Genomic DNA, 18,564 nt, shown 5'->3' on the forward strand with positions numbered 1-18,564 from the left:
GCATTTATATTTCAGATCTAAGTCATTTGATCTCACATACAGCCATACAGGTATGCAGGTATACCAGGGCTCTACCCATACATGCCCACCTGGTACACTTTGTTGTATACTACTCACATCTCCTACAAAGAACACAGATACATCTCTAGGGAGTAACCCAACCCTCGAAGAATCTGCTCCTCTTTTGAAAGCAGGGTTATTCATTACTCAAGCACGCCATAACTACACACACTTACGCACAACTATGCATTATCATTGTACCGTGAATGTTGGAACTCATTCAAATGAATGCTTTGCCAAACAGGAAATTACCTACTTAACTTTTCCTACTGTACATGTACAGTACCTCTGTAGGTCCTATGCAAGAAGTCTCACCTGGAGCTTTCCATGCGATTCATCCACCCACTGTGTAGTGAGTAGGTGTACACCTGTGGGTACATGCACAGACGAAAGGGAGAGCGATCCAAGACTGGAACGAGTACATGCTTGTGTGTATGCAAATGAGTGAATGCATGCACTTCTGTGCGCTAACAAGACTTGAAGCAGTACGACTGAATTCTAAATTGACATGACATTTAGTGCATGTACTGTTTCCTCTTGAATTCTGACTTGATACATATGCTGTGTGGGTAAGTCATGCTGTGTACAATGTGAAATTGACACTACAGGAAGCACTAAAGATACTCTAGTATCAACCAACCTGTACACAGACTGCATAATAAATGGTTGTTGCTAACTGAAACTATTCATTCTTGTGGGCATTCAAATATCAAGGTCTGACTATACACCAGCAGACGGTGTCTCTTCATTTCTATGCATCCAGGCCATGAATGTAATGCTAGCCTCCTGGCACACAGGGCAGCCTACCTCTCTGTCTCTTTGTATGGCGTACATGTGACAAGGGCACAATAGAACGCGGGACAATAGGCCACTTATTGACTGACTGGCTGGGAGTGGGATACATCCCAGATCGTCTGTCACTCTGCAGCCTCGTGCACCCGACGGCTCATTCAGTGTCAGGTTGCACTCTCCTGTGTCCAAGAGGCGAAGGCTGCCATATTGGAAATCTGGGAGAGGTCACAGGGGTCAAGATAAAATACACTAAAAATAGAAGGGGGGGTTAACTAAGTATTTGAATTCTCCTTAACTGTTGAATTTCAATGTTGTGGCTGATTTTGTATCATATAGGAATGTAAAATGAATAGATACACCAATTGTCAAATGTTTGAACCACAAAAAGCCAATTTAATTTAGCAGCTTAATGTGATTTAGCAACAACTAAATCATGTTATGAGTAAAAGTATTTCGTCAACATGTTTTCTAGTATTCCTAGATTGGGTGTGCTGTTAGTGTGTGTATGTGTGTGTGTGTGTGTGTGTGTGTGTGTGTGTGTGTGTGTGTGTGTGTATGTGTGTGTGTGTGTGTGTGTGTAAAAGCAGTCACTATCAGCTGCTGAGATTTTCCACCTTGTCACTGTCAGCTGACTATTAGTCATTGCTCTCAGCTAAACTGATTCTCCCTAGGATCTTGAGCCTTCTACCTCAGATGACTGCCAGGACCTGCAGGCCTTTTGACAGCTTCTTGAGAATTCAAAGTAAAGATGGTATGGTGTCCCCAGCATGTGATATTAAACATAAGGTTAAGCTCATGGGATAAACAATAGCCACCAGTGATGCAAACATTATATTATCAAATACATCTTTAATACTCACTTTATCAATTGCAATACTAGCAATAATAGGAAATAAAAATACTCAATTATAAGTGATAATCCATGTGTAAAAATCTCTTTAAATTTGATTAAAAACTTCAAAGGTATTGCAGGGAAAAACAAACTTAATTGAATGTGTTGTGCGGCAGGATTATCCTGTGATTGTTATAGCATTACGAGTTACATTATTAGGTTGTCATAAGTAATGCATAAACATGGATTTAATCAAAAATGTTTGGGTTTACTGTATGCACTTCCTGGACTCAACATATGCAACTACAGCTGTAAAAAATAGTGGAGTAAAAATAACAATAATGCAATTAAATGCAGTATAAAAAGTATCAAAAGATTACTAAAGTAAAATACAAATACCCCAAACGTGTAGCCACCTTATACATTCTTAAACGTTTAGTGATGTGGTCAAAAGTTGAAGTTCATTATTTTAACTAATGAGGGTTATTGCAGCTTACTCTTTTGAGGGATGTTTAGCTAAGGAAACACACCAGCTAAACCAATGATTTACACTTTTATAAATTAAATAAAAAATGAAAAAAAACATGCAGTTTCTGGAATTTGCTATGCTGCTATAAATATATCCAAATACACTCACTACACTTACTTACTTACACTGAACATGGCATATGTAGCCTACTGTGCATTCTCACGCCCTAGTACTGTCAGTGAACTTGTAATTCAGTCTCTGTTTGCAGAGCTCCGAGCCCTCTCATATTTTTGCATGAGTAGCTTACAAACTGGCCCCAACCCCCCCCCCCCCCCCCCCCCCCCCCCCCCCCCCCCCCCCCCCCTCTCTCTCTCTCTCTCTCTCTCTCTCTCTCTCTCTCTCTCTCTCTCTCTCTGTCTCTCTCTCTCTGAAGGTGGGGGCAGAGAGCTATTAGCTGTGCGCTGCAAACATCATTAGGAGGGGAGACGCTTTCCACCGCCAGCGCCGGAGCAGAGCAGGGGAGCCCTGGCAACAAGGAGAGACACAAACTCAGCAGCCCGTTACACCCTACAGTAAGTCACACAAAACTCTTCATTCACTACTCCTTTGACCAAGCTGTCATTGCTTTCGCCATGCCACTTTTTCTCTCTTTGGAGCTGTGAAGAGAAAATGGCTGGAAGAACTGGGCAGGGTGGCGCTGACGCTTTGGTTTACTTCAAAGCCTCGGAAAATGTTTACTTCGCCCTCTGACCTATTTTTAAGTGACCAAACAGCACGGGGGCATGCGCGCTTTGGGTTTATGTACTTGTCATTTCGGGACTTACATGCAAAGTAGTGTTTAAGTGGGGCGAAAGAGAGCGGAGGTTTGGCTGGATTCTGACCGAGCGAGGAGCGCGTTCGCCGGCAGAGCTGGTGTTGGGCAGCCGCTGTACTTTCAGTAACTGCGCCACTCGACCTCGGCTCAAACATTTGCTCTTTGTAGGATGTTTTGTAACGCTTATCATTGACATACACTGCTAAATAAGGTTGCTTCGTGTCGTATAGGTGTTATGTTTAACTATTTTCTTACTGACAATGACTGTCAAAGGCAAGCATTACATTTTTATCTACGTTTCACCATCGCGGAAGTGTTCTCTCTACACGAAAAGAGACTAAGAACAACTAACCACACTCGCATAATTTGTCCAGTGTTTGCGAAAATGTTGTTACATATTTTTGTTTCATGTTTAGACCGTTTATAAGGATTGTTGCGTATGTTATATCTACTACTCAGTGTTTTACATTGCCAGCTGGTTGTAAAGGACATAGGGTTTGTGATTGCTGGACTACCCGTGATGTCATTCATCCTAGCTTGGACCATTATATAACGGGACTGTAGGGAAGCCTGTGATAGCAGGCTATTTTTACTCTGTTTACACCTCGGAGTTGCACTCAGGGTAGGCTATGATTCCCAAGTGATAGCCTAGGTTTTCACTCGCATTATGAATTTAATATGAAATCCAAATGAGACCAAGTGACAAATGTAGAGCTGCTAAAGATGAAAAGGTGCAGTTCTATTGGCAGCTGCATTTACTCTTTGAAGAGTTCTCCTTTACTGGTGAAAATGCAACTTTTTGCTATGTGAAGAATTTATTTTTCACAGTTTTAATTGTTGCTTATGTTTTTCATGTTTGAAGCATGTCCTATAACCTATTGAGTTGCCTTCCCTTAAACACTTATCAATCATCCTAAAACAACTGTGCCCTTTTGGCATGAACAATTCTGAACACATTTATTTAATATCAAGCACAACAGTTCCAATCTTGAATCTTGAAACAAATCCAAAAATATCAATTAACAATATCTCGAAGACCTCCTTATGGTATTCCTCAGGGATGCATAATGGGGTCCTTCTGGCTGTATCATCTCTCAATCATTAGTCTTTGACTCTCTGGTCATCAGCAATTGTATTGGCAAGAATCTGGCAATCTGGAGTGTATCTTTATTTTCATACACCCCTAACGGTTAGACAACAAGGAATCCCCAAATTTCTCCCATATATTTCCATCATACCATTTACTATCCCTCTTACTTCTGTGATCTGCTTCCAACAACACATGGAACCATAATCTCAAAAACAAAAAGTGTTGGCTATGCCTTTTTTGTAAAATGTTGCATAATAAACTAATACAAGTATTACTTGCCAATGAAGAAGCTGCATGCATGGATACATTTCATGAAAATATTATATTTCTCAATTTTTTTTAATTCAATAAATAGATGTGTTTGTGGTGTACTGTGCATACAGTAAATAGCTGAGACTAGGGAATATACTGCAATTATATATTTGTTTTAAAGGTGGGGTATGTAATTTATTTCAGAAACACTTTTTGTTATATTCCATGGAATGCTCTTAACATCCCGATAGCAATGAATATATTAAATGCTTTGACAATAAATACATAAAAAAATGTCATCTGTGGAAGCCGTAGCGCTGTAAAAAGCACGACCAATCATCTGAGCCGGCCCGGCTAAAATAACTGGATGGCCTACCTGCCTGTCAGCCTTCCATCTGTGCACAAACTTATCTTGTGCCCTCATTGGTCATGTGCGCGTTTGTGTGTGTTGGAGGAGGGGCTCTGTAAGGAAGTCTGAAGGAAGGGGCAGATTTTTTCCGGTTGTGTACTTTCAAATTCTAGCGCACTCAAGCTGGTTTCTCCAAAATTACATACCCCACCTTTAAGTATAGCAACAGTTGAATGGGGAAAAGGAACTGATGCAGAATATTTAAACTTCAGTTGAAATCTTCTTTTAGTCTGTTAACATAACTAAGCATGTTAAACATTCACATACAAATTGGTTGTGCTAATGAGTTGACATTGTTAATAGATTGGGTTTACATGTAGCTCAGGTTACATATATATTCACATATACTGTAAGCTGTGTTGTGTGAAAAGCTATTAATGAAGAAATGTGTGTAGTGCATAGGCACTCTAGGTTGAATGGTTCATTGCTTAAGACTGAAGAAGAAAGGGCTTTGATTGAGTCTATAAGAGGATATGATGGTGAACCTAAAGGCTTTGTGATAGGAATAAATGAATTGTCCCCATAGTGCCTTATCGTGCGGTCATGCCACTGTGAATGAGGCATGCTGTTCCACCCACTCACTCACCCACCCACCTGAGACACACACACACACACACACACACACACACACACACACACACACACACACACACACACACACACACACACACACACACACACACACCTTTGATTCCAGCCGCCACTCACTTTCAAATGGTAATGAGAGGCAATTAGAAGCCAATGTGTCCTAATCACAAGCCATTTAACTGAGCTCGGTTGTCTGAGTCATATGTGCACACGGACCCAAATCCTCTAACACACGCGAACGAGAGAGAGAACATATATATGCATTTAGTGACAGAAATGCTTCAACCTGCAAGTACAGGCAGAGTGAATGATGGGTATGGATCAACCAATAGCTGCAAAAGGTGTTTGTGTGTGTCCTTATATATTGGTAGACACATTAATTTGAATTACAGGTTTTACTCTTAACCCTTTGTTTTTGAGAATATCTTTTACAAGTTGCATACCACAGGCAGAGGTGTCATTCACTTATTTTCCTCTGAGATATTTGGAGTTGCATGCATGAGTAAACATTCTCACTGTAGATTTTGGCTTGCCCTGAACCTCTGCCAGATCAAGGTGTAGTACAGGTAAAACAACAAAAGCTGCTGTGCACTGAGGCGTGCAAAAGCTTCTGGTGGTGTTTAGTCGCTCTGAAAGACAATAGTAACCAGAGAAAATATTTTATTAATGATCCTCCATCAAATGAGAGACTCTTAAATACATCACCACATCAATAAGAAGTTCATCAGCTCTTATGTGTAGCCAAACCACAGCCCTAACACAACGTAGACACTTGTTATAATTACTTGTTGTATTTAAGAAGACAAACACATTCAGACACATCGAAAGAAAATGTGTTTTAAGCAAGCTAAAACGTTGAGCATATTGATTAGATATTGCTTTCCTGTTTCCTTTCTCGCTTATTTCTCTCCCTGGTAAATATTTTCTACCACTTTTACACCAAACAAGTGCTTGATGCGTGATAATGAAAATGATGTCACACATGCCTGCAGTCACAGGTGAATCCCTGTTCCTCAGTCTTCTTTTACCAAAGCTGGAAAGAGGAACAGCTGTGTGGGCAGGTGTAGGTGTGAGAAAAAATGATTTTGAAATAGTAAAGAGGGGGGGGGGCAGATCAAGAGATTGAGCTCTCTGGTTGAACCATGCAGTGCGCTTAGACCTTTTCAGCTTTTCCTTTCATCCTCCTCTATTCATGAGTGCACTGAGTACACATGCATGCACACAGGAGAAAGGACACCCTCACACACACAGAATACTGCTTTTAAAGGGGATCAATGAGAGTTTTTTGTATTTTGTGTGAAAGAACATTCCGCTGTGTGGGATGATGTATGCCTTTATCGCTTAGTGCACAGTCTTGTGTTTCTTAGACTGATTTCTATACAGAACAGCAATAACAATTCAACTGAGATGGCAGGCACTTGAATCGGCAATTTATCTGTGCAGAGTGGAAACACGTCGTTGGTGATGTAAGGGTCAACGACTATCACCGAACTTCACCACTGCGCTTGTTGAAGTCCCGCTAATATCTCGTAATTGGATCGAAACGTTCATTTTAACATTCAAAGTGAGTCACTTGCCTGTTTATCACTTCACAGGACTTGTAGATCTATATCTTGTGTGTGAACATTAGAGTGAATTGTGTGCATTTGCTGGCTTTGTGATCCTGTTTCCATGCTTACAATCATTATTTTTGAAGTGGCAGAATAATCAATACCAATCTTCTGAATGACCAAGGCAAACCCCAGAGTCTGAATGAGAGAGAGAGATGGACTAAAGCCATTCTACAAACTTGTGTTACATTGTCGGGTCGATAAGCCTCTGCATGGCTCAATAACCATGTGAAAAAGGGAAGCTGGCTTTGGGACTTAGTTCAGCTGTGTGTTGGCTTTGGCTCCGTAATGGCTGCCAGTGTAGCTGACATGATATACAGCTGTCTATTTGCCAGGGAGGTTGCTGTGAAAGACTACAGTGAACTTGTATAATGTGTAAATGATGATGATTAGTGGGCAGATAACAAGCTTTGAGGCTACACATTTGAGTTCCTGCATCAAATTGAATCTGAGGAACTCATCAAATGGGTTAAAATCCTCCGAGCTGCTTCGTAAACCGTCTCTAGAAAGAAGATTGCTGTGCCTGCCTGGGCTTTACATCAAGTGTGATACCTGATGTAAGCCATCATGCAATAGTTAATTCAGTGTGGTGCTCCTGTGATCTCTCTGCCTTGATTCATATTTGATTACATTCCAACCACAGCCTGACTGAGAGGAAATACTTTTTAAGCATCGGCCTTCTGAGGGCCAAGTTAAATGAGGGAGAACCTAACTGATAACAGCTGTTTAATCATATTATATAGTGCATAATAGAGCAGTGACCCTGAGCTCTCTCAACTGTGACTCAGAAAATGATAAAGCCACATCATTTATTTTGTTGGAGGGGGGGGGGGGTTATGGAATGTTGTTTGGTTGCTAAAATTATGAATCTCCTACTTGAAAAAGGTTTTGTGTCTCATGTACAATGTTGCCTTTTTTCTCCATGTACCAATGCCTTCTTGAAAGTTTTATTCAGTTTCTCTTGTCTCCTCTCTCTCTTCTCCTCTCCTCTCCTTTCCTCTCTCCTTTCCTCTTTTCCTATCTTCTCTTCTCTCCTCTCCTTTCCTCTCTCCTTTCCTCTTTTCCTATCTTCTCTTCTCTCCTCTTCTCTTCTCTTCTGCTAGCCTAGTCTTCTCTGCCTTATCCTTATCGGAGGCAGTAGAGGATTACAGTGTGGAGTTGACACTGACTGACTGACTGGCTGTCAGACAGCTCCTGCAGACTCTTCTCTTCCCCGTAGAGCTCCAGGCCCGGGACAAGGATAAGCTGACAACCTGGGACCCAGCCAGATAGATAGTGATGAGAAAGGGAGATGAAAGGAGAATAGTAGGAATCGGGGTCATGTACATATATTGGAGCACAGATGTAAAGATTTCCATTACCCAAACATCAGCATCACATTCATAGGTATGTCCTTGTAAAGATTATGATAAAAGTTTTACAGCGACTCAAATTGCTGCTGATTTTTAGAGGATAATCTTGATGTACAATGGACCAAATTAGGTGAGGTAATTCTATATTTTTGCTCAATCGACACAAACTTGCAACATAAAGTATAACTAACTTTATGCATATGAGCCAAGCGGCAAACTCTGGGGCAGAGCCGGAAAGCCCATAAGGAAGTGCCACAAACTGCAGTTCATCTATTGGCCGGTAGAAGCAGGCTGCAGAAAGGAGCAATTTCCATAGACCACAGTGGGGCGGACAGTACGTGGTATTTTATACTGTGTATATATAACCTATTTATTGTGTTAAATCATGCCCTAACACAAGTGTTCTTAATACACAAGAGAAACAAGGTGTTCAGACAAACAAACTAAAATAAGTATAAAACAGCAGAAAATACTCATGATACCCTAGAGTTCTGTTTACTGTAAGTACAGTAAAAGTACTTAGTTATAATTAAGTACACAAATGACATCAGCCATCTCTTAAGAGAGCTAAAGGTGACCTGTGCAGCAACACATTTCAATACATATTTGTCAATACTAAGAGCTGCTAGATTGTGCTGCTGTAATGGAATATGTATGCAAGGAGAATACAAATATACCATGTGGTCCAGCTGGAGTTTCATATGCCTCCTGATCCCTGCCTCTGTCCCTCTTTCTGACGCTTCATCTTTATTCCTCGCATACATGTCTTCTTCTTCACTAATGTCTTCATCTCCTCGTGGCTTGCTCCTGCTCTGACCCTCCTGGTCTGTTCAGTGTACTCTCTTTTCCTTTTCCTCTTTCTGTTCATCCTGATTACTTCTCAGATATGTCTTTTTGTTGTTGTTGAATCACTCCAGCTACTCTGGCCTGCAAGAGTCTACTTGTGAACAGCACTGGTACAAATGCTTGTATAACTTTACACGTTAGGGCCATGTAGCTAATAAGTAGCATAGCCTATAATAAATATAGTATAGTATAAAAGTATTTATCAAACGCACACAGGCAGCTCTGTTTAGATCCAGTTTGACGGTAAAGGATGTATCCTGGTTTCATTTAGCTTGCCTCATTGCTGTGATGTGGATTTAATAGTACCGCATAGTTTAGCAAATAAAGTGATCGATCTCCCAGCTACCGCTGTCTGCGTAATATTTTGTAACGTAACGTCTCAAACAGCGACCGTCTGTTAAACGCTATCGATGCAAACGGCAGCGTTTTATTCATATTTTGTTTCAAGCTCTCGTCCTTAGTAAAAACAAAACTAGTGGAAGGGGAAATGCTCCCAGGGGAAGCTGATCCACCTTGAGCTCGCTCCCTCTCTGCAGGTGTGAGCTGCGATCTGTGTGAACGACTCCGCCTACTAAGGACTTCTCAGCAACTCTGCAGAAACCTATGGGTGACGTCACGGACACTACGTCCATTTATATATACAGTCTATAATATGAGCTGAAGAGGACCCTCCAGGTACATATGCCCTAAAATAAAAAAACGAGGTTTAAACTTTGTTCTTTATGTACGTCTATTTTTTACCAGTAGGCCTACCACTTCAATTGTTAAAAGTGAAAAATGGGTGTGAGGCGAGGGTATCAACAATGACTTAAGTGTGAGCCAGGATGTTAGGCATTGAGAAGGAGAGGAATTCAATAACAGGAAAATGACCAGTGATAGAAACAATCCCTGGAATACCAAAACCCACCCTTCACTAATGTTGTTCTTGGCACAAGCTTGCCTTTCATCACTACTGTTTACTCCTTAGGATGCTGATGTCAAGACACAGCACATGGTAGTACAATGCATAAAATGTAATTGAGTCTTCCCACGTGCAATAAAGTCCTGGTGTCTGTCCAATCTATCTTTCAATGCATTGGTTTCTGATTGGATTTGAGTCCCACATGGTTATTGGCTTGCATGGGTTGGCACTAGAGGAAAAATATGAAAAACAGCATCTGTAAGGCTGAAAATATTTCCTCCTTGAAATGACTTTGGTGTGGTTAGAATAGAGCAAGTTTCTTAATGTCGGTCTGTCTGGCTCTCTGTCTAGCTGTCTAGTAGTTGTGGCTTGGCCTGTTCATATTTTTTACTGGAAGGCCATAGATCAGTCTCATCTGTTTGGACATGTGGCTGACTGACTCGCAGGCTGCTTGGGTGGCTATTATTCCTGTCCCTTCTTTTAGCATTGCACTGTACTAAGCTCCTGACATTGGAACAGTGTTATTTGGGGAGGTGTGCAGAAACACTGACAGAGAGAACACCTGGTGAGCCATGAGCCCATCAGCAATTACAGTGTCAGGACCTCTTTAGAAAGTGTCTCTTTTTCTTTCACCATCCACCCACTAGAGTCTTTAATATGTGTCCTGCTTCTACTGCTTGGTGAGCACATCCTGTCCCTTAAAAGTAACAGGATTGTGTACATAGTTGGCTGAGGAGAGGCAACTTAATTGGCGCTATAAATTACACAAGCATGTTCTAAGATGGTGGCATCACTCCTGCTTTGACTAGAGTTACAAAAGCTGCAAGACACGACTGGACAAATATAGCAAAACATACCTAATGGAGTAGTGTTATGCATGGCACTGCATCGATGAAATAAGGACAATTCGATATCTTTCCACACACCGATCAAAAATGACATGGCTAATTTCAAGACAATAGTCACCTTAAACACATCTGATATCACTTTGCTTATTCTCCATGTTTTATAATGAAGTTCACTCCCTTACTTGGGATCCAGTTTCAACTATTATTTGTTAGATTTGACTTGCTTGAAGAAGCTCTGGCCATCGTTTTTCGAGGCAGACAATAATATTACCAAATAAATTCCCCCCCCAAAAATTGCCCCAAAAAGCAAAATGATGCATTTAGCCAATAGCAGAGAGCTGATATATCGCCCCAAACCTAGCACAGCATGTATTTGCTATTGCCTGTATCCATAGTGAATTTAGATGTACTGTCCCAGAGGGATATTTGTAGTATGTTGCTGTGTATACGTGGCATTAAGGTAGATATTTCAGTGTAGCGCTGAGCTTCAGTCTGCAATGTTCAAAACAACAGATGAAGCCAGAAATGTAGGTGTAGTCATGGACTCTGACCTGAGTTTTCAACAGTCACATTAAAACAATAACTTATGTCACAGCAGGATTTGGAAAAACGTGTCCATGCTTTTATCTTCAGTAGACTCGACTACTGTAATGGTGTCTTCACAGGTCTCACTAAAACATCTATTAGAAAGCTGCAGCTAATTCAGAACGCCGCTGCTCGAGTCCTTACTAACACTAAGAAAGTGGATCACATCACTCCTGTTCTGAAGTCTTTACACTGGCTTCTACTGGCTTTTAAATTAGTGTTTTTAAATGTCATTTTATAATATGTTTCTTAATGTCTTTCATTTTTGTAAAGCACTTTGAATTGCCTTGTGTTGAAATGTGCTATATAAATAAACTTGCCTTGCCTTGTGTGCATGTGTGTGTGCCTGCCGCAGCTCAGACTTGTGTTTTTGCCAGTGTGTTCATCCGCGAGTGTGTAGCAGGGGTCGGGTGATAAGCTACAACACAGATAAATGAGGTTAATGTGAGGTTTCACTGTGGCCTGGCCAGCACTGCCTCTCTGACACTGTCATGTACTTTCAAATGCCACAGTGGGGAGGGAACTTGGCTGCAAAATGGCTCAGTGTCATACCAGCCCTGGATGTGCACATTGTTCAGAAAATATTACTCAGTCACAATGTAAAACCCTCTTACAGACAGAATACTCATTGGCAGGCTCATACACAACATACTCAATTTACAGACATTCATTTGCATCAACATACAACACAAAAACCACACTCTTGGTGCAGCTGTGTGTATTCTAGTGTACATATGTATTGCAGGGATTTGCCCACGGAAAATACCTGTGGTAGGAGAATAAAGTTGACCTAATGGGAAATGACTAGGCATCCTCATCAGACCAAAATAACCCAGTTTTCTTTTTTTTCATGCATTCCATAACCGTAATGGCTCTGATGGGAACTTATAAACTTCCCAGATGTCAGATTTTCATAAGCCATAGTGAGAGTATCAGGGTTTTTTGAAGTCATCAGAACTAATAAGTATTTTTTACACACATCTCACCTCAGGAGAAACTACAGGTCTCATTTGCTTACCCATCCAGAAAGAACACTTATGGGTAGTAACTTCAAAAACACAAATTCCCAAATACGCATTGAACCAAATATGAATGTACTGTGTGCAGTTCTTCTGCTGTTTGATGGTCTAACTGTCTGCTAGAGTAACAAAGCTAGCTTTGATGTGGATGATTCACCCTGTATTTAAAGTATTTATCTATCCAAACCATTATTGTAACAGTGTGTGAAGATTTCTTTTTTATATTTGAATAGTTTCTTCTTAGTTGAATGGCACATGTTTCAGATGGTGTTTTTGTTTGATTAACAGTGTGGGTATTGTGAAGACCATAGTTCGATGAGAGCTCTGTGGATTAAGTGACTGGACTTTTATTGTCGGTTGTTGATGTTAATTCTTTGCTCGCTGCATTTTCCCTCTGATAGCATGCCCCATTAATGTCACAATAGTGCAACTCAGAATAAAAAACGGGGAGTTTCCCCGCCACATTTACTACATTGTTTGGTCTCTAATGTGTTCTATAAGTTTTAGTGTACAATATATCCCACAGCACTTAAAGATAACATCCTGCATCAATACAGATTCAGGATGAGCTCCTATTACGCCGGCCTGTCAGATGTTAACCACTATTGTGACAAAAAACAACTCTACGCCTCCTATCAAACAGTTCACCGCCAATTAGCCTCAAAACTCAACCGCCGACACTCTTTTTGGAGGAAAATATGCTTTTTTTCCTCCCTTTCTTTCACCCCAGTGCTTTGTTTTGTGAGGCGAGTGCCCAGTCAGCTTGGTCTAGTGCTACATAACGTGCCATTAGCTCTGCTAGCAAGGTGCCCCCACACTACCTCTTGCGAGCCTGCCTGCGATGGATATCTGAGTGCATTTGCAACCTGACAGGACACGCTACCTCCTACCCTTTTAGGAGGCACTTGATGGCTACCATTTAAACTAACTAAAGCAAGAGCACTTGTGTGCCGGAAGGGGGAAAGAGAATTTGTGTGTGCATGTGGGGACATTATGAGTTGGAGTATGCAATATTCATAATATTTTGTGACATTAAATATGAACAAAATACAGCTGTCAAAACTGCCATTGCTAATTTAGCACACGTGGACTTACTGTATATAATTTCAGAGGAGTGTACTGAACAAATACTCAAACTACTTCCTTCAGATACTACACCAACAGTGTAGTGTTTGATTATACTATGGATCAATTGTACTGTAGCTTACTTCAGTATCTGGAGACTCCTCTTTCTTGAATTATCTGATTTGAAGGTGAAAGTGTATACATTTTGTGTTTTCTGCCAGAGGTGCAAGAATACAGTCCTTAATACACTATTATTTACCTCTTATAATATACCTTTCTGCAACTTAAATTTAACTAAGCAATCCTGAGCTCAGGTCTGGGCTGGACGTGATTGATCGTTCATTTCTACCCCACTGTTGATGAAAGTAGAGGCTATTTAGTAGATTGCCTTGTGTAAGATCCTCTGATTCACCTTGATAAATTCAAAGTGAGGTAAATTAAAAAGTTGTTTGCTTTGGTTGTAAGGTTAAATGCACACCACGTGAGATACTATCTTACATACCAAACAGGAGAGAGCGTTCATAATGTGCAGCTGATCCACAAGGCCGCCCTATTTGTTGAAGAATGATGATAAAGTCTGCTCTTTTCTTGGACATCAGACAATGTGAAGAAAACGCAGTGGCCGCACACACACACACACACACACACACACACACACACACACACACACACACACACACACACACACAGATTGAGTCAAACTGACCTGAACTCCATGACCTTTTTTCCTAGAACCACATTGACCCTGAACCATGCGATTCACTGTGACACTGAACATCAGCTCACATGTTCTACTACTCTCCTAGTTGATTAACAGTCAACTAGTTTTACTGCTGCATATAAATCATTTTCTAATGCAATATTAACAAACTATTCTGTCAATTAGAATGTTTCTTTTAGAGCTTTAGCCAGATTACACATCCTCCCCATGATCCAGGCATTGTTTACTAATGGGTACACTTCTCTTTGTGTGCATCACACACATTTTTTAAGTGTGAATACACACCGCTCTATACAGCAGGACATGACTGAATGTTGGTAACTATGCAAGGTAGTGTTTCAACAAGGTGTTGCTCAATGAGGATACAAAGCCTGAGCCATTGTCTCGCAGCTCGATCATAAGTGCTGACCGCTCATGTTTATTTGGTCGTCCTGGTAATGACCATGTATTGATGGTGAGGGAAATTCATTAGTCATGAATACCTCAGAAAAGGCTTGTGAAATACTGCTCTGTGTCCAATGCAGTCAGTATTTAGGACTTGGTTTTATGGCATCAGCAATCATATTATCCGGTGTATGTGTGCTTGATTGTGTGTTTTAGTGGGACTAACTTCCTATCTGCTGACCAGCAACAAGTCTAGGCTTCATCACCATGACCCACAGAGGCTATCTGTATTACATAAAAGCTTTTCTTGGAAGTGATGTTAAACAGAAGCACCCATTTTTAGCTGAATGCATCCAAAAGTTCAAAGATTCACATTGCAAGAAGTTTCAAACCGCAAATCACAACATAGAAACTCAAACCTCCTTTCATAAACACCTCACGGTCTGATTCCCAGAAACCTGTCACAAGGCTGCTAAGAAGCTGCTGGATTTGCAGGTTTCAATTTGAATTTTTTGCAAAGGTTTCTCTGTGTGTTTGCCGAGAGCAAAACATGATTAGTTTCCACCAATAGTAACACAGCTCAGTCCCCTCTGGTTCAGCTTTGGAGAGGAGATTTGGAGGGTTTATATTGTTGTTGTTTACTTATAATCTTTTAAAACTGAGGCACAGTTTCATAATGCCTCGTAAAAGTAGTACGCTTGTGTCCTGTGCGCATTTATATGCTTTTTTGTTTGTAAGACCCACGTAAATGAAAGAAAAAGGTTTTGAACAGATGTGGCGCAGCTCAGGCTGTCTGGTTTTCATAGAGAATTACCTTCGGCTGCGCACAGTAAAGAATTGTAACTTGTAACAGTGAGCATTTAATCCATAGTACAACTCATGTCATTTGCTTTACCTTGACATATGTTAAAATATTATTTTTTGCTTAAGCTTTGACCCAGTTTTCTCCATGAGAGACAAAAAGGAAAAACTAAAAAAAACAACTACAGATTGGATTTCTGACAGTACATTTAGGTCATATGGTATATCTTGCAAATGCCAATTTTGTTCCAATGCAAGTACTGCAGTATTTCTTTGGCATCGCTTCCTGTAAATCCATGAAACTGAATCTAGCAGAAGTCATTTCAGCCATGTCTCCCTGACCAAGCTGCTGTGAGTCATTGTAGATTTCCAGGCTGATTCTCAACATTTGTGTTGTGACTCAGTGTGAGCTGGAGCTGGCTAAAATATGTCTGAGCAGGATGGTTGTTAACTTTGTATTTTGGCAAAGAAAAAAAACGAATTTAATTTATGTGCCAAAATACGATTATAACTGATATTATAAATCGATCAGATTCTTGATCATGATCATAAACAACGTGTGACACAACATTACTTACCTATAGAAGTAGAAACGGCACTGTATATCTGAAATCAAATTGTGAATACCAGGGATTAATGTTGACTTTTATCTCATTTTTGTTAGATATCTAAAAAAAAAAGATTTATTTATTTGCTTGGACAGATATCGTGTTTGCAGTTCAGTGTACTGCAAATACAAGCTGAATTCTCTAAGAGCTATTTTTGGTGCCAAAAAAAGTTTGCAGATGTTTTCTGGGAAAAGGTCACAAACTGTCCAGACGATCCCTCAACGGCGAATATAAAAGTTACACAACGTCATACTGATGCAAGAGCTAAAAAATGTCTGACTATGGTATTTCTAAATAATATCTCAGTAAGTAGACTTTTGAAATTGTGCATCAACAGCAAGACGATCATCATGACCCCTTATCTGATTTTAATGAGGCATCCAATTCCCCTGGATACAGATTTATTTAAGTCCTTTAAATTGATCCTTTAATTTGCACTCAGCTAGAAAGCTTTGTATAAGCTACTCTTGCAATATGCAATAATAAACTGTGAAAACGTTTATATTAACAACTAGCCACTTTACATTAAAAGCTGATACATCACATGCAGTTCAAATGACTTCATACTTCAGCTGTTTTTGTCCATGTTACTTTAAAGGAAACCTATCATGCTATATTTAAATGATGTACAAAAGTGCATTTTGCATGATAGGTCCCCTTTAAGTCATGTTGTGGTCCCCCACTCAGTCCATGCTGAAGTACAGAAAATGTTTGGGGTGTTACAGAATGCTGTTACATAAATAATAATGGCAGCCATCCTGCTAAGTGCAAAACACCAGGAAAACATTAACTCAGCGGGTAGTTGAATGAGAGGGAGAGGCTGATATTGAAAATAATTTAGTCATCTTTTTGTGGCCAGCGCCAATAACGGGTTGCCTCTTGTGCTTTCATCCCCCATGCTGCTTCATCGAGGGGATCACTTAATAATTGAACTATTGCTATGTGGATCTGTGAGTGTGTGTGTAGCTCTGTACACCTACTGGACATAGAGCTTGTAGGACGTTAGTGTGTGTGTGTGTGTGTGTTTGAGGTGGGCTGAAAGGAACTGCAGTCATTTCACAGAGCTAGAACTGTGCGCCTGCCCCACTTTCAGCCTTTTAATCATGTATAGACACTCGGGGCACTGCTCTGTGTGTGTGTGTAGGCACATGTGTGTGTGTGTGTGTGTGTGTGTACTGTATGTGTAATAATATGTGAGCGTGAGAGAGGGGTTCGGTACAGTATGTGTCAGAGATTGCACTTAGAACTCCCTGAACTGTGAGAGTGTGTGAGTGTTTTCTCTCTCATGCACATGTGTTTCTTTTCTGTACTCAGAGATTCAGAGTTGCTCACAGTGTCACTGTCCTCATTTCAACCTTTTCACTGCAACTGGTTTTCTTGGCGGTTATGCACTGGATTGTATGCTTTTTAAAAATAAATACATTTTTTGAGATTATGATACAAAGAGTGACGGATATAAAACCTACATTTGATATTTATATACATCATGTTATTGTAAAGGATATTTAAATAATGATTATTTCTGCTTTGAGATAGATGCATTTTTGTTGTTGAGAGAATACAAGTGACATACAAAGGTGTTAACAATTCTTACTGTATTAGTAGCTAAAATGCATTCTTAATTCATTCTTAAATCTCAAATACATTTTGCTCACAATCTCTGTGTCATTGTGTCTGTGTGTGTTTGTGTGAGCATTTCTTTAGTCGGACCGTCACATTATAGTCTCAGTATGACCTTGTAGCAGTGTGTAGCCCCACGAGGCCCATCCCTGTGACTAACACCCATCTCAACATGCTGCCACAAGCAGCTGCTCTACTGTACTCCTAAAGAACACAATATAATATACAGCTGCTTCAGCACGCCGTATGTTGTATGTGATATATAGAGGATTATTATAGATGCATTGCATTTCATATCTTGTATCAGATATTTTTTTTCAATTTCAAGTGATACCATGTCTCAGTGATAACCGTTTTCCCCTCAAGGTAGCTTTCATCTTTAAAAATAGAGCAGTGTTAGTCCCCTCAGTAGGCACTGAAAGAGCACTTTAGGACAGGGGTAGCTCCTTTTTAGATGCACTTTGTTTGTGGGTATATTATGCATTTATAAATGTTAAAATGATGTGTGGTTTGGCTCAGTGGGGATCCCTTTATTCCTATTTCTTCCTTTGCGCAACATATAAACAAACCTTTTGTACATTTTCTTCCATGTGTCGATGGTCATGGGAAGAAAAGGTAAACAATGCTGACATTTGATCAAACTAATTTGACTAAGACATGCATTAATCACCTAAAAAAACTCCATAGCGCTCTCTTTTTAAAGAATTAAATGCCTTTATCATAAGTGCATAGTCATGTTAGACCTAAAAACTCTGCATAATGGAGTCAAAGCAAGTAGTATTTGTTATCTTTCTCTACAATCTGCCTGGGATATTTGCATTCTCTCGTGGATCTTCTGTGCAGAGAGAGGAGAGGTCACAGTAGATGTGTCTGAGCCTTGCTGTACATCTCCAGCCTG

General features: G+C 40.2%; 1 protein-coding gene across 1 annotated transcript in view; it reads left to right on the plus strand.

Annotated features, from left to right (window-relative positions):
• The first annotated feature begins 2,624 nt into the window (after window positions 1-2,624).
• atxn1a (ataxin 1a) overlaps window positions 2,625-18,564 on the plus strand; it is an 84,807-nt gene continuing 68,867 nt past the window's right edge. Inside the window, exon 1 of the mRNA XM_034124556.1 lies at window positions 2,625-2,725. The gene's annotated coding sequence lies outside the window, so the exon portion shown is untranslated. The remainder of the gene's footprint in view (window positions 2,726-18,564) is intronic.

The sequence above is a fragment of the Trematomus bernacchii genome, unplaced genomic scaffold, assembly GCF_902827165.1.
Source record: "Trematomus bernacchii unplaced genomic scaffold, fTreBer1.1, whole genome shotgun sequence".
NCBI classification, from domain to species: Eukaryota; Metazoa; Chordata; class Actinopteri; order Perciformes; family Nototheniidae; genus Trematomus; species Trematomus bernacchii.